Source organism: Mya arenaria, chromosome 11, assembly GCF_026914265.1.
Source record: "Mya arenaria isolate MELC-2E11 chromosome 11, ASM2691426v1".
Lineage (NCBI taxonomy): Eukaryota > Metazoa > Mollusca > Bivalvia > Myida > Myidae > Mya > Mya arenaria.
The window spans coordinates 40100352-40113355 of record NC_069132.1 but is presented as its reverse complement, the minus strand read 5'-3'; the positions used below and the strand labels follow the sequence as shown (position 1 = coordinate 40113355).

At 34.3% G+C, this 13004-nt stretch overlaps 1 long non-coding RNA gene across 1 annotated transcript; it reads right to left on the bottom strand.

Moving 5' to 3' along the window:
- Positions 1 to 10191: 10191 nt before the first annotated feature.
- LOC128207210 (uncharacterized) lies at positions 10192 to 12482 on the bottom strand. Its single transcript, XR_008256664.1, has 3 exons — positions 12459 to 12482; positions 11344 to 11435; positions 10192 to 10381 (listed from the first exon to the last, which is right to left on the bottom strand). It is a non-coding gene; the product is annotated as an uncharacterized LOC128207210 (long non-coding RNA).
- Between the last annotated feature and the right edge of the window lie 522 nt (positions 12483 to 13004).

Below are 13004 nucleotides of genomic sequence, written 5' to 3'. Positions count from 1 at the left end.
ACTTGTAATGCTAAAAAGGTGAAAATATTACAAAATGGCTGTGTTAATACCATATTGTTGTTAACACTTAGCATGTAAACAATATAATAGATGTAGGAGTCCGGACAAGTTTTCAAAATATGTTACAAGGTTTTAGTGGTGGCCGTTCTTTTGTTACGATTTTTCCTGTACCAAGTTGAGCTTAGTATGGCATCAGTTAATAACTGTTTTCTGAAAATCCCCTACAAACACCTTTTCTTTTGCATAATATTTTTGTCTTATTTATTTCTAATGGAAATAAAGCTTCAAAGAAAAAATCGAAACTGTTCGCAGTTAAATATTTTTAATTCTTTCATTGTTTTGATTTTTTAAGGATTGACATTACCAGAACAAGAACAGCAAAAATATGACAAAGTCTGTACATAAGGAATGATGAATGCAGCGCTTTGCCAAGGAAGGAGTACATTACAAGAAAATGGACAGTAGACCTGACTAAATTTCTGACATAACTCATTGCATGTCATTTAATATGACTATGCTATTCTTGAACATAAAATGATTGTGGACACTGGTTGATAATTGAGTCAAATAATGTATGATCATGTGGTCGCTAATCACTTAGATGATAATAAATTGAATGCGTCAGTGTTTTAATACAAGAATTATGCATATATATCATGACAATTCATAGATCAGTGGTCCAAAACAATTTCATAGATACATCTTTTTGCAATAATTAACATTATACTATTATATAATTCAGACTATGATATGTATAATACTATAATATTATCACAGTGAGGAGACAGTGGTTGCTATATATATATATAAACTTATAACTTATGTTTAATATAAACAAACGTATATCTTAATTCAAAAGCTTTATGTACATACATCGATAACTTTCTACATGTACCTTTCCTATCACTGGAAATAAGTTCAACAAATTTCAGTACATTTGGTCTTTTCCAATAATATTTACTGATGTATTGTTTTCTTAAATCATTATATAATGTACATTCTAACAAGAAATGAAACTCACCTTCGAGAATATTACAAATTTGACATTTTCGTTCATTAACAGGTATAGATTCAGGTTTATGCCATCTACTGGCCTCGATTTCCATAATTTAACACTTGGTATATAAGTTTATCAAATAATGACAAATAGTGGCTTATTGCTATACCAGGAAACTTAATAAGATCTGAATTAACTTTATATACAGCCTTCATAGCTTGTCCTGACAAGGTTTCAAAAGTTGCACTGAACGAACCACAAGGTGTAAATACAATGCCTAGATAAGTGAACTTTTTTACAATTTCTAGTTCTTGTTCTTGGTACATAAATTTAATATTTCTACTAACATTGCCACCTTTTTTTAAATATCATCACCTTTGTTTTATTTATATTAACACTAAGTGGAAAACCTGTTACAATAATCTTCTAGCAGTACTAATCCATTTTGTAACCCACTTTCATATTCTAATAAAATAACAATATCATCAGCATATAGCAACAGGAACATTTTTAACAGATCTATATCAACCCCTTCAAAACCATGAAGCATAAAGTGTTCTTCTATATCATTTAGATACATACAAAATAAAAAAGTCGATAATGATTCACCCTGCCTAACCTAACACCGAGCACACAAGGAAAGTCATCATTTAATTCATTTTTATATCTGACCTTTGATCTAACATTTTCATACTTTGACTTAACAATATCTAATATTTTTCCCCTCACACCAAGCTTTATGATTTTAAACCACATGTTTTCCCTCACAATATAATCAAACGCATTGGTAAAGTCAATAAAGGCTGAAAATAATTTTCTCTTATTGTTTAACAAATGCTTGATGATACCATGTACCACAAATATATTGTCTACAGTTTCCATCTACTTTCTAAAGCCAGATTAAGCCTTTCTATATACATGATATGTTTCAGCCCAAAAACTTAATTCATCATTTATTATTTTTGTAAACAATTTCCCAATTGAACTTAACAAAGTAATTCCTCTATAACTATTTACATTTTCTACATCACCCTTTTTATGCAACGGAACTATAAATCCTTCAGACCACTTTTCCGGAAAGTAATTCATATCAATTAATTTATTAAAAAGAGTATTTAAACATGACAAAAACTGTTCAGATTTAATACCATACTTCAAAAATTCATTTAGCACTAAGTCCGGTCCAGCTGACTTACCACAATTCAGCTTCTTACAAGCCTTTACAATCTTCTAACATGCAAATGGTATCTGCTTTCGGCCATTGCGGTTATCATCCGATGAACGCAACATCTTCGGATATGTTCGGATCGTGAATCATCGCATAACAATATACATTGAAATTGTTTACTTTGTTATTGTTTGTATCGTGTCAGCAAGTCCCGTAAAAATAAATAAACATTTTAGAATGTGATATGTTAAAGATAGACTTTTTACGAATTTTAGTACAGTTGGGAAGGCATCGTGGCGATTTAAGCGCCGCTATTAGTCGCTATTTTTATCAGATCAAACACTTCAATGACTCTTTGCCTAAATATTTCTTCAGGAAATGTTTTATGTCACATTGTCTTGTTTCACTTTACTTAATAATACATACATTCTTTAACATAAATTGTCTGGCATTGCATATATATGCCAGATCTTTTCAATCCAATCTGTCTTACGTCTTTCTTGTGACATAAATGAAACTTCAGTGGCTTGGACGCGCAAATATAAAAGTACTTTGCTCAATGAAAGATACACTGCATGCTCTTTACTTAAAACCAGGCACAATTTCTCGACCAGTCTTTTGTTCGTTTTTAAAGAATTAGGCTTAAGCTCAATGGTTTTGTTCGGGCGATATTTGTATAATATTTACATTCTTATATACTGTATGCTTTAAAGGTAAACTACCTTTATGATCATCACGACGAAATAAATGTTCTTAAGTAAAATTAAGATTAACTCAGAAATTTAGCTAAAAAAATAAGCTACTTAAGCTTGTTGCGCTGAATATCTTTCGAGAAATTGAAGCTTGGTATTTACGTTTTGAAATGAAACCAGTCCCCATTTTGTTTGGAACAACTTACGCACATTAAGTTTCTTATTGTATTAAGCTTATTTACTTCATTTTACGTAACAAAAAGTAGTTTATCCTTAAAGACTTAAAAAAATCTTATAAAGTCTCAATCATTACTCTTCAAAATGAACAAAAAGTGTGTCTTAGATTGATCCTGTTATAAGCGACTAAAGCTTGTTTAAGAATAAAGACCTCATGTTATACATTTATTCAAATAGTAATGGCATAGTTCGTTATCTAGAAAGACCTTCAAAAGGCGGCTGTCAGTGTACAGACAGAGGAGACAATCTGTCCATAAAAAAAGACAAAAAACTGCACTACACACACGATTTTATCTCTTGTCATTATAGTGCGTAACCTAGCAGATTTAAACATGTCATTTTAACTAGGTGAACTTAACCAATCCTTTGCAAGTACGTCGATACATACGGCAACAGGTCAGGACATGGCATGCTCCACTTCTACTCAAGTCATGGAATTTACAACTTTTACTGTCCATCTTATCGACACGATTAGCGTACGATCAAGTGTTTAGCTTTTATTCATAGTTCTGATAGGATATGGTTACTTTGGGTGAAAATGATAAAATTATTTATCATAGTTTGAGAATTATTTTTAATCTATTTTTTTATTTACATTGAATTAAACTGAATAACTTTATATATTTTGTCGTACGTTCCTTAATCAGACGGGGACAGGTCTGTAGTCAAAAAGGATATCACACAAAAAAAACGTAAAATAAAACACATCTTTGGTGTTTGTATGGCCATGTTTGGTGTTTGTTTAACTGTGTTTGATGTTTGTTTGGCCACGTTTGGCCATTTTTGGTGTTAATGTTTCGCTTTGTTTCACGTTTGTTTTGCCTATTTTGGTCGTTGTTTGGTGTTTTCTTGACATTGATGATGGTGGATTTAAAGATGATTTTTGGTAATTTTAAGGCTACTGGGCTTGTCCCTGAAGATTCCATTGCTTTTTCTTTAAATATCTGAACAAGGCAAACAGAAGCTTTGATCTAAGATCTTGTTTAAAGTTCCAGAACAGACACCCGGTGAGAAACATACAAGTTCACAAGACGACACATATAACAATGTAAAAGTATTCAAATATCGTTCTCAATTAATGGAGTGGTTACCACTTTGGAACATAGAAATAAACAGTTTACCTGGAGTGATTAAAGGTGAAAACTAACATTATTTATGGCCATTAGCACACGCACACCTAAAGATTTCAAGTCCAAAATTGAAAAGAAAATAAAGGCCCGGATTTTTAAAATAAATAAATATAAGTAAATAAAGGTTAAAAACATTATTTCATAATGAGTCTTATATATAATCTCATTATAGGGAAACAACGTATACACAGGTATTATAATTATATAGGTTAAAATTCGTTAATATATGAAATAACATCCTTGGTGTAAAAATGGCCAATGTTTCAAACTCTTATCTTTTAGCTCGCCAACCTTACTGTCCTTAACAATTACCTCAAAGACTTGCTCAGACTAACCTTAGTAGGGGAATAATGTGTTAACGGTGCGGCGGGTTAAATAGGCGACAGGTCAGCCACATTGTTCACTTACTTGATTTCGCCGCGATAAAGCCTTTACAATTAGAATTCCGTTCCCTGCGCATTAAGCAGGTCATTGTTCCATAATGTACATTTTGTCTTACATTAGTACACCGTAAGTTGGGCACTGTGTGATCATTCAAGGGCTGGGAACAAGAAACATCCGTCTTCACAATTTGCAAACACATCAAATCAGGGAAGACTCGCGAAACCAGAACACTTTAAAAGACCAGTTGACCTTGAATAAAGTCAAACCAAAATATAGAGTGAAAAGGGCTAACACGTCACAACAGACAAGCGGTCAAATTTGGTATTTACAAAGGCTTCTAAAAACCAACAATTTGTCGGTGTGGACCGATTTTGAAAACGATGTCACGATTTAAGTAACAAAAAATGGTTTAAAAATAGTCTGAAATTTGTTCATTTTTTTCTGTCCAAAACGATTGCAATACACAGCCCTGGTTTGTCATTCTAAACCTACTATGTAAAGCCAAGTGTTGTCAAATTCATTTGAACTTTTACAAACAGTTAATACTAATCTTTTTCTACGGTTGTGTTGATTTATTCATGAAACATTTGTTATACGTTCTAATATTGTTAACAATGTAGTGCAATAATAGAAATGGATTTATGTTCTTTGTTGGATGAATAACGTAGCAGTCCAACCTCTTTTGATATTCTTATTTATGCATGCATATGTTTATTAAGTTTCTCTTTCATTTATCTACTTAATATGCAATTAATTGATTGGAAATGATTATGTCACGTGATATATAATGTAAATCAAACTTATCATGTAACAAGAAACATTATGTTTACGTTACTTAATAAATATGTTTTAATCTTGAATCTAGAATTCCCACCACACCCAATAGAAGTAACAAGCTAAATATCAGATTAACGCTACCAGCTCCTTTGTTTCGCTACGGTGAACAATCGATATCTTCTAAGCGGACGCTTGTAATCTGTCCAAACACATGGTAGATCACAGGCATGCGCATGTGCGGCAAACCCATATCTTAATTTTAGCATATTTGTTTCAAAAAAAGTCAATGTATATAAATGGATGGCTGGCCAATGTAGTCGGCTTTTCACATAAAACATAGTTCACATGCTAGGAACCCCAAAACAATGGCTTACATGATTTTTTAAGAATTGCACTGTTTACAACATGCTCAAACAAATACTTGTTTCTTAAATTTTATTTCGGCGATCACATATTTTATGAAAAACGAAAACAACCGCAATGCAATGAAATAATACATGCTCAGTGCAAAACCGATTTGGGGTTCGCATTCATTTGTCGGCCCATGCCAACCAAGGACATACCACATTTAATGTAGCTCCATATTGTGTAGAGCAAATTTGACGGTGAATACAATATTTTCGTAGACAGTATTTTGTCGGTCTAAATTATTTGGTACGACCAGTCGTCTATTTTTCATAGATCGCTTTGCTTTCTCCGCATGCGCAAAGTAAGTATGATTGACAGTTAAGGGTGCCGTTGTCTGGAGGCAGTTGAAGCTTACGTCATGAGCTCGAATTTTAAATAGATGTGTAATCAGCTATCAAATAGTCGTTACAATTATTTAGTGCACAAATTAAAATATTTATATTAATATATCCAAATACAAATTCTTAGGTTTTTCCTTTAATATGCTCTTTAAAATATACATGTAAAGCCCACCAAGCAAATTCAGAACAAAATGAGCAATCTTTTGCTGATCATTATGAATAAAAAATAACGAGTTTATCCCAGTTATGTACTATGCAAACATACTTCAAAAAATCGAAAAATCGAAAAATCAACATTTTTGTTCATTTTTAAATACCATGTGTCTACAACAGGGGGGAACTAGCGGGTCAAATAAGTTCGAGTTTTAACGGCATATATTGATGCGAGCTTTCTCGGCCTGTGTCGTCGCTAACGTCGTTCACTTTTTGCTGTAGAACGCAATGTGCAGTAGGATTCTATGTATTGATTGCCATCACTTAAAGTGCATGTGCAGTGGGATTCTATGCATTGAATACAATATATAATCGAGTGCATGTGCAGTAGGATTCTATGTCGTGATTGTGATTTCATCGCGTACATGTACAGTTTGATTTTAGGCAATGAATACCATATAATCTAGCACATATGCAGTGAGACTCTACGCAGTGAATACCATATAATCTAGTGCATATGCAGTGTGATTCTATGCATTGAATGCCATATAACCGAGTGCATGTGCAATGGGACTCTTTGCATTGATAACCATATCATTTAGTGCTTATGCATTGGGATTCCATGTCTTGATTACCATATTTCGAGTGGATGTGCAGTGGGATACTATGTATTGATTAGCATATCATCGAGTGCAAGAGAGTGGGATTCTACCTACCATCGAGTACATGTGCAGTGGGATTCTATGCATTGATTACAATATCATCGAGTGCATGTGCAGTGGGACTCTATGCATTGATTACCATACCATCGAGTACATGTGCAGTGGGACTCTATGCATTGATTACAATATCATCGAGTGGATTTGCAGTGGGACTCTATGCATTGATTACCATACCATCGAGTGGATGTGCAGTGGGACTCTATGCATTGATTAGCATACCATCGAGTACATGTGCAGTGGGACTCTATGCATTGATTACCATACCATCGAGTACATTTGCAGTTGGATTATATGCATTGATTACCATACCATCGAGTGGATTTGCAGTGGGACTCTATGCATTGATTCCCATACCATCGAGTGGATATGCAGTGGGACTCTATGCATTGATTCCCATACCATCGAGTACATGTGCAGTGGGACTCTAGGCATTGATTACCATATCATCGAGTCATGTGCAGTGGGACTCTATGCATTGATTACCATACCATCGAGTACATGTGCAGTGGGACTCTATGCATTTATTACCATACCATCGAGTACATTTGCAGTTGGATTCTATGCATTGATTACCATACCATCGAGTGGATTTGCAGTGGGACTCTATGCATTGATTACCATACCATCGAGTGGATTTGCAGTGGGACTCTATGCATTGATTACCATACCATCGAGTACATGTGCAGTGGGATTCTAGGCATTGATTACCATACCATCGAGTACATGTGCAGTGGGACTCTATGCATTGATTACCATACCATCGAGTACATGTGCAGTGGGATTCTATGCATTGATTACCATATCATCCAGTACATGTGGCGTTGGACTCAATGCATCGATTGCCATATCATCCAGTACATGTGGAGTGGGACTCAATGCATTGATTACCATACCATCGAGTACATGTGCAGTGGGACTCTATGCATTAATTACCATATCATCGAGTTCATTTGCAGTGGGATTCTATGCATTGAATACCATATCATCAAGTACATGTGCATTGGGAATCTATGTATTATTACCACATCATCGAGTTCATGTGCAGTTGGACTCTATGCATTGATTACCATACCATCGAGTACATTTGCAGTTGGATTCTATCCATTGATTACTATATCATCGAGTGCATGTGCAGTGGGACTCTATGCAATGTTTACCATATCATCGCGTGAATGTGCAGTGGGACTCTCTGCATTGATTACCCTATCATCAGGTGAATGTTCATACGCAGTGGCAACATTCACCGTTTCAAAAGCAAGACATTGCAGATTTTGATTAAGAAACTTGGTTACAGATTTATGAAGAATATACCAAATGGCCAAAATGCACAGGTAAACGTCTCAAGTCTGAGATTGATTTTCGTGCAAATAATGTGGGTTTTTTGCGATTTTTTGTTTACTAAATAATTTGTGTTTGGAATATCGAGTGCAAATTAGGTCATCGCAATGAAAGCCTGTGCTGAAGCTTTACACAACGCCACTATATGTGCGCATTTTCACGATAGTTTGGTTATTTGGTAGTTATTTAGCCACGATACTGTTAAGTCTATGACTATAAAGCATCATCACAAGAAGAGCAATGTTGGTATAATTGGTCATTAACATGTTTTTGCATATAGGAGTAGGTAAATAAGTATTGACATGCAATGTCTAAGGGTGTTACTTATTTTCACATGGATTCCAGGATACCGCTTATTTTAAGACCGGATTCCGGAATACCTCTTTACTGGATTACGGAATACTATTTACTTATGATTAAAAACACACGTACACACTTAGTGTTGCTTGCTTTTAGTATCTTCCACTTTAATTTCTCTTTGAACCTTGTAAATACAGATCAACCCGACAGTACAAATGTTGTTGTTTTTTATAAATACATGTAAATACGTCTCCAAGTAATGACCGATATACATTTTCGAGAGGTATTGTTCACTTAAATCTCTACTGATTCAGAAGTAAATGGCAAGAGTAACTATGGTCGGCCTAATACATTAATGGAGAAAAGTGTAGTGTGTGTTGACACTACAATCTCGTGGTATGCTCAGTTGGATAGTGTCGTACGTGCTAGTGTTCCCGCAGTCGTAGGCTCGAGTCTCACATCAGGCGCATAATTCCTCACAGGGTTACTTTTATAGCTTTCTGGATTAAATTTGGAATCATTATTGAAAGCTTTCAAATTCAGATGAGTGTACGGTTGTTAGATAATTTTTTTGACATTTGCAGCCAAAACATTAAGTGTCTTGAAATTTATATGAATTTATTTGGGGTCCCTGTATCCAGCTTTGGCAATGAATCCTTATTCATTAACAGCTATTTTGCAGGATTGACTAATACAATATCAGCTATTAAAACCTATGTGTTAAAGTGGTAAGAAGAAAGCTGCTAACGTAAAGTGTGTCTGTTTTAGTTTAGATTTCCTGGTTGAATTGAATAAAGCACATTTCCTGAGAAACTACATGAAAGTTTGATTTTGATTGTTATTAAGTTGTTGCTTTTATTATATTTATGGAATAATTTCAATATATTAATTGAGTGTATCATTATCGGTCACTAAACTGAAATAAGTAAAAATATTACGAGAGAAGTACCAATACCAAAACGAAGTCGTTAACTATTTGGAGATGTCGACCATTGTGTTATAAAACATTATCCAAGATAACGATACAACATTTGACCATGATTTTAAAAGTAAAAGGCCTAGTTAAAGGAATGTTTGGCATGATAATCCCCTGCTGTTCATCTCCTGCTAATTGCACTAGTGTCAAAGTAGGGGTCAATTTCCTGTGTATTCGTTTATTGGCTCAGGGCCATTTAGGGTCCGTTTCTATCATAAAACCCAAACTGCATAGCAGGATACTCAGATCGGAGATCTGATAAGACATTTAAGCATTTAGATTAAGATCAATTAACAGAGGCTGTGTACAAATACGCGTTTGTTTGTTGTTGTTTTTCTTGGGGGGCACTTATAGAAGGCTTAAACTTGGCCTTTAAGGACATGGCTAAAAATACAAATTGGCTTTGAATGCATCATATTGTTGTTAACCCTTTTATTGACCCCTTGGCTAAATGTTTCTACAGTCAAACTGTAGACAGTTGCTAGACAGTGTCATCGTGTTATGAAGTTTACGGTTGTAAACCTACATGGTGTAAACAATGAACAAATGTATAATAAAGAGCATTTATTTATAACAACCTGGTCAACATAGCTATGTTAAAGTGTATGTCAAGATAAAATATCATAAATTGAAATGGAATTAAAGCAAAAAAGAGTTCAGATTTGTGGCTTTACAGGGAAGTATGTCAGACTAATAAAAAGTGACACTGGAAACATCAATTTAATTCTCCATTAGAATCTGAAGGCCCTCCTCCTGGTCTGAAAATAGACATACAACATCCTTATTATGTATACAGTAAAATACTTGAAGGAACATTGTTAAAAATCCCGGTATAATGTGTTATATGCTATTATATGTTATGTACATGGCTAGATTATAAGTATCTTCTATGGGTGAGAGTGTAGGATATGTCCATCCGAATCCATGCGTAGGGTGTTTTTCTGAAACGAGGGGACATTTCCAACACCTTGCTCCCGGAGTAAATATTGTATGGCCATTTGCAGATTAAGGGGGTGGCAATGAACAATTTTGATACTATTATTGGAATAATAATATAAGTACATCAATACAGTATGCATCTTATTAGACATAAATTACCCAGCAAGTTATTGGAGTCGGGGAGAGGTATGGGTACCAATACCATGGCGCCGCTTCAGGTTCAAGCCTGCCTTACCACTAAAATACTTAACCGTCTTCCGGGAGGGACGTTTAACGGGAGTCCCGTTCGCCTATCTAACTGCTATATAGAGGTGCACTGTAAAGGTGGCGGATCCGTGGTAACATCTAGTGCTTACACACTTGACTATCAATCCAGAGGCCGCAGGTTCGATTCCCCGTCGCATCACTAAAAATACTAAATATCTTCCGGGAGGGACGTTAAATGGGGGTCCCGTGTGGCAGTGCTATACACTGGTGCACGTTTAAGAACCAGGGTAAATTTAACCATGGTTACATTCTGTCTGTGCACTATGCTAAAAAAACACTAAAATGACTAACAATCTTAACGGAGCACTCGCCGAATGGGCCTCTAACTAGCGTTACATTCTGTCTTTGCACTGTGCCTCACTAAGACTTAATGCTCTCACTGTGACCGACGCCAATCGATGGTCCGTTGGTGTCATATAAAATAAACGAACTTCCCCCAAACCATATTTTCATCTTCGAAATTATATTATATGCGGATAGTGTTTACGAGGAAATTTCAGGATAAGCAAAATACTTAAGAGGCGCTGCAGTGGTGGTGGAGACTGCCAGGCAGACCAAGGCAACAACGAACAGAAACCTGGCGTTCATCTTGCAGAGGATTTACAACTTCAATATGGAACAAAAAACATAAAACATACAGGGACCAAAATAATAATGATAGTTACATCAACCTAAAACCTAAAGAAATGATCGAGAATGTCGGAATTTGAAATTGGAACTCAATTGTAATGCTTTTGTATACAAAATGGCACGTATGTTTTTTAATGCCAATTTAAACTGCAATAAAATAAAAAGCAAACGTCGTATTGGTTTTCGTGTGTGAAATAATATATGTGTTCCATTGAAACCTTGCTTAAACAAGACAATAATAATATCATAATAATACACTTATTTTTAATTAATGATTTAATTAATGATTACATTTGAATACATATCCACATCAATTAATCGTTATTCACCAATTATCCGTGGCGGTAATAAAATTGTTGATATTAAATTAATGTTTTCAGCATGATCTTATATAGAGTATTTTATGGTGGGACGCTTTTCTGAGGTCCTGTGTCACGTCGAGTTCGGCGTACTAACGCGTATCCGTGTAAAGACCAAGATTATATCACAGAGGTACTACTTTTTTTAAAATAAAATGCTTATTTTGTTAGTATATGTGATGTTAGCGTGATCGAAATTATAAAAGTTATCAATCCACCCCCACTCCTCCCAAAAAAGTCATTAAAGTGACACTCTCATTCAAAATTAATACATACACATGTATAACAAACATCAATTTTAACTGATAAACCTTCAAACTACGTAGTAAATAATGCATTTATGGAAAATATTAATTACTGATAGCAAATTTGTAACCGTGTATTTTATAGCTGAAAACGCAAAATTATTAAATGATTTGTGAATGCTAAAAGATTTACTGTGATCTACTATAGTCTCATAAGGTTGAAATACCGTGTTTTATGCTCATTTCATTCAAATTAAACTCGGTATCCTTTGTAAGAACCATTGTTTTCGACATATATTCATCCTTTTTGTTATATTAAAACAATATTATTTAGTGTGTTTAATCTTATTTGGGAGTAAGAGTGCATCTTTAAATATGTAAAATAAAAAGTGTACCTGATACATATAGTTATCCACGCGTTATGAAGGCTAAGGTTAGCAAGATCATGGACAGGTGAGTTTTTATAGGTTTGCAAACTCCCTTTTCTTATTGGTTTATTTCCATATATGGACATGTTTTGATCATATTATTTTAAAACAAGTCGCTTATAATTGGAAATAAGGAAACAAATGCAATAAAACTATTAACAATAACAACATATTTACAAAACGAGGGTACTACGTTCCTAATAATAAAACACCTTAAAGCTGCACTCTCACAGATACACATTTTTTACAACTTTTTTTATATTTTGTCTTGGAAAGAGCAAATTTTTGCATAAATATCTGCAAACCAAAGATATAAGTTTGCTGACAAAAATCAGATCGTAGATTTTCATATTTCCGTTCGAAAATTAATGTTTTATGGCTTAAACCGTTACTAACAGTTTAAGAAAAATGCATAAAACATCATTTTTTTAACTAAAATGTAAAAATCTGCGATCCTTTTTTTGTCAGCAGTCTTATATAACTGGTTTCCATGGAATTTTGCAAAAATTGGCT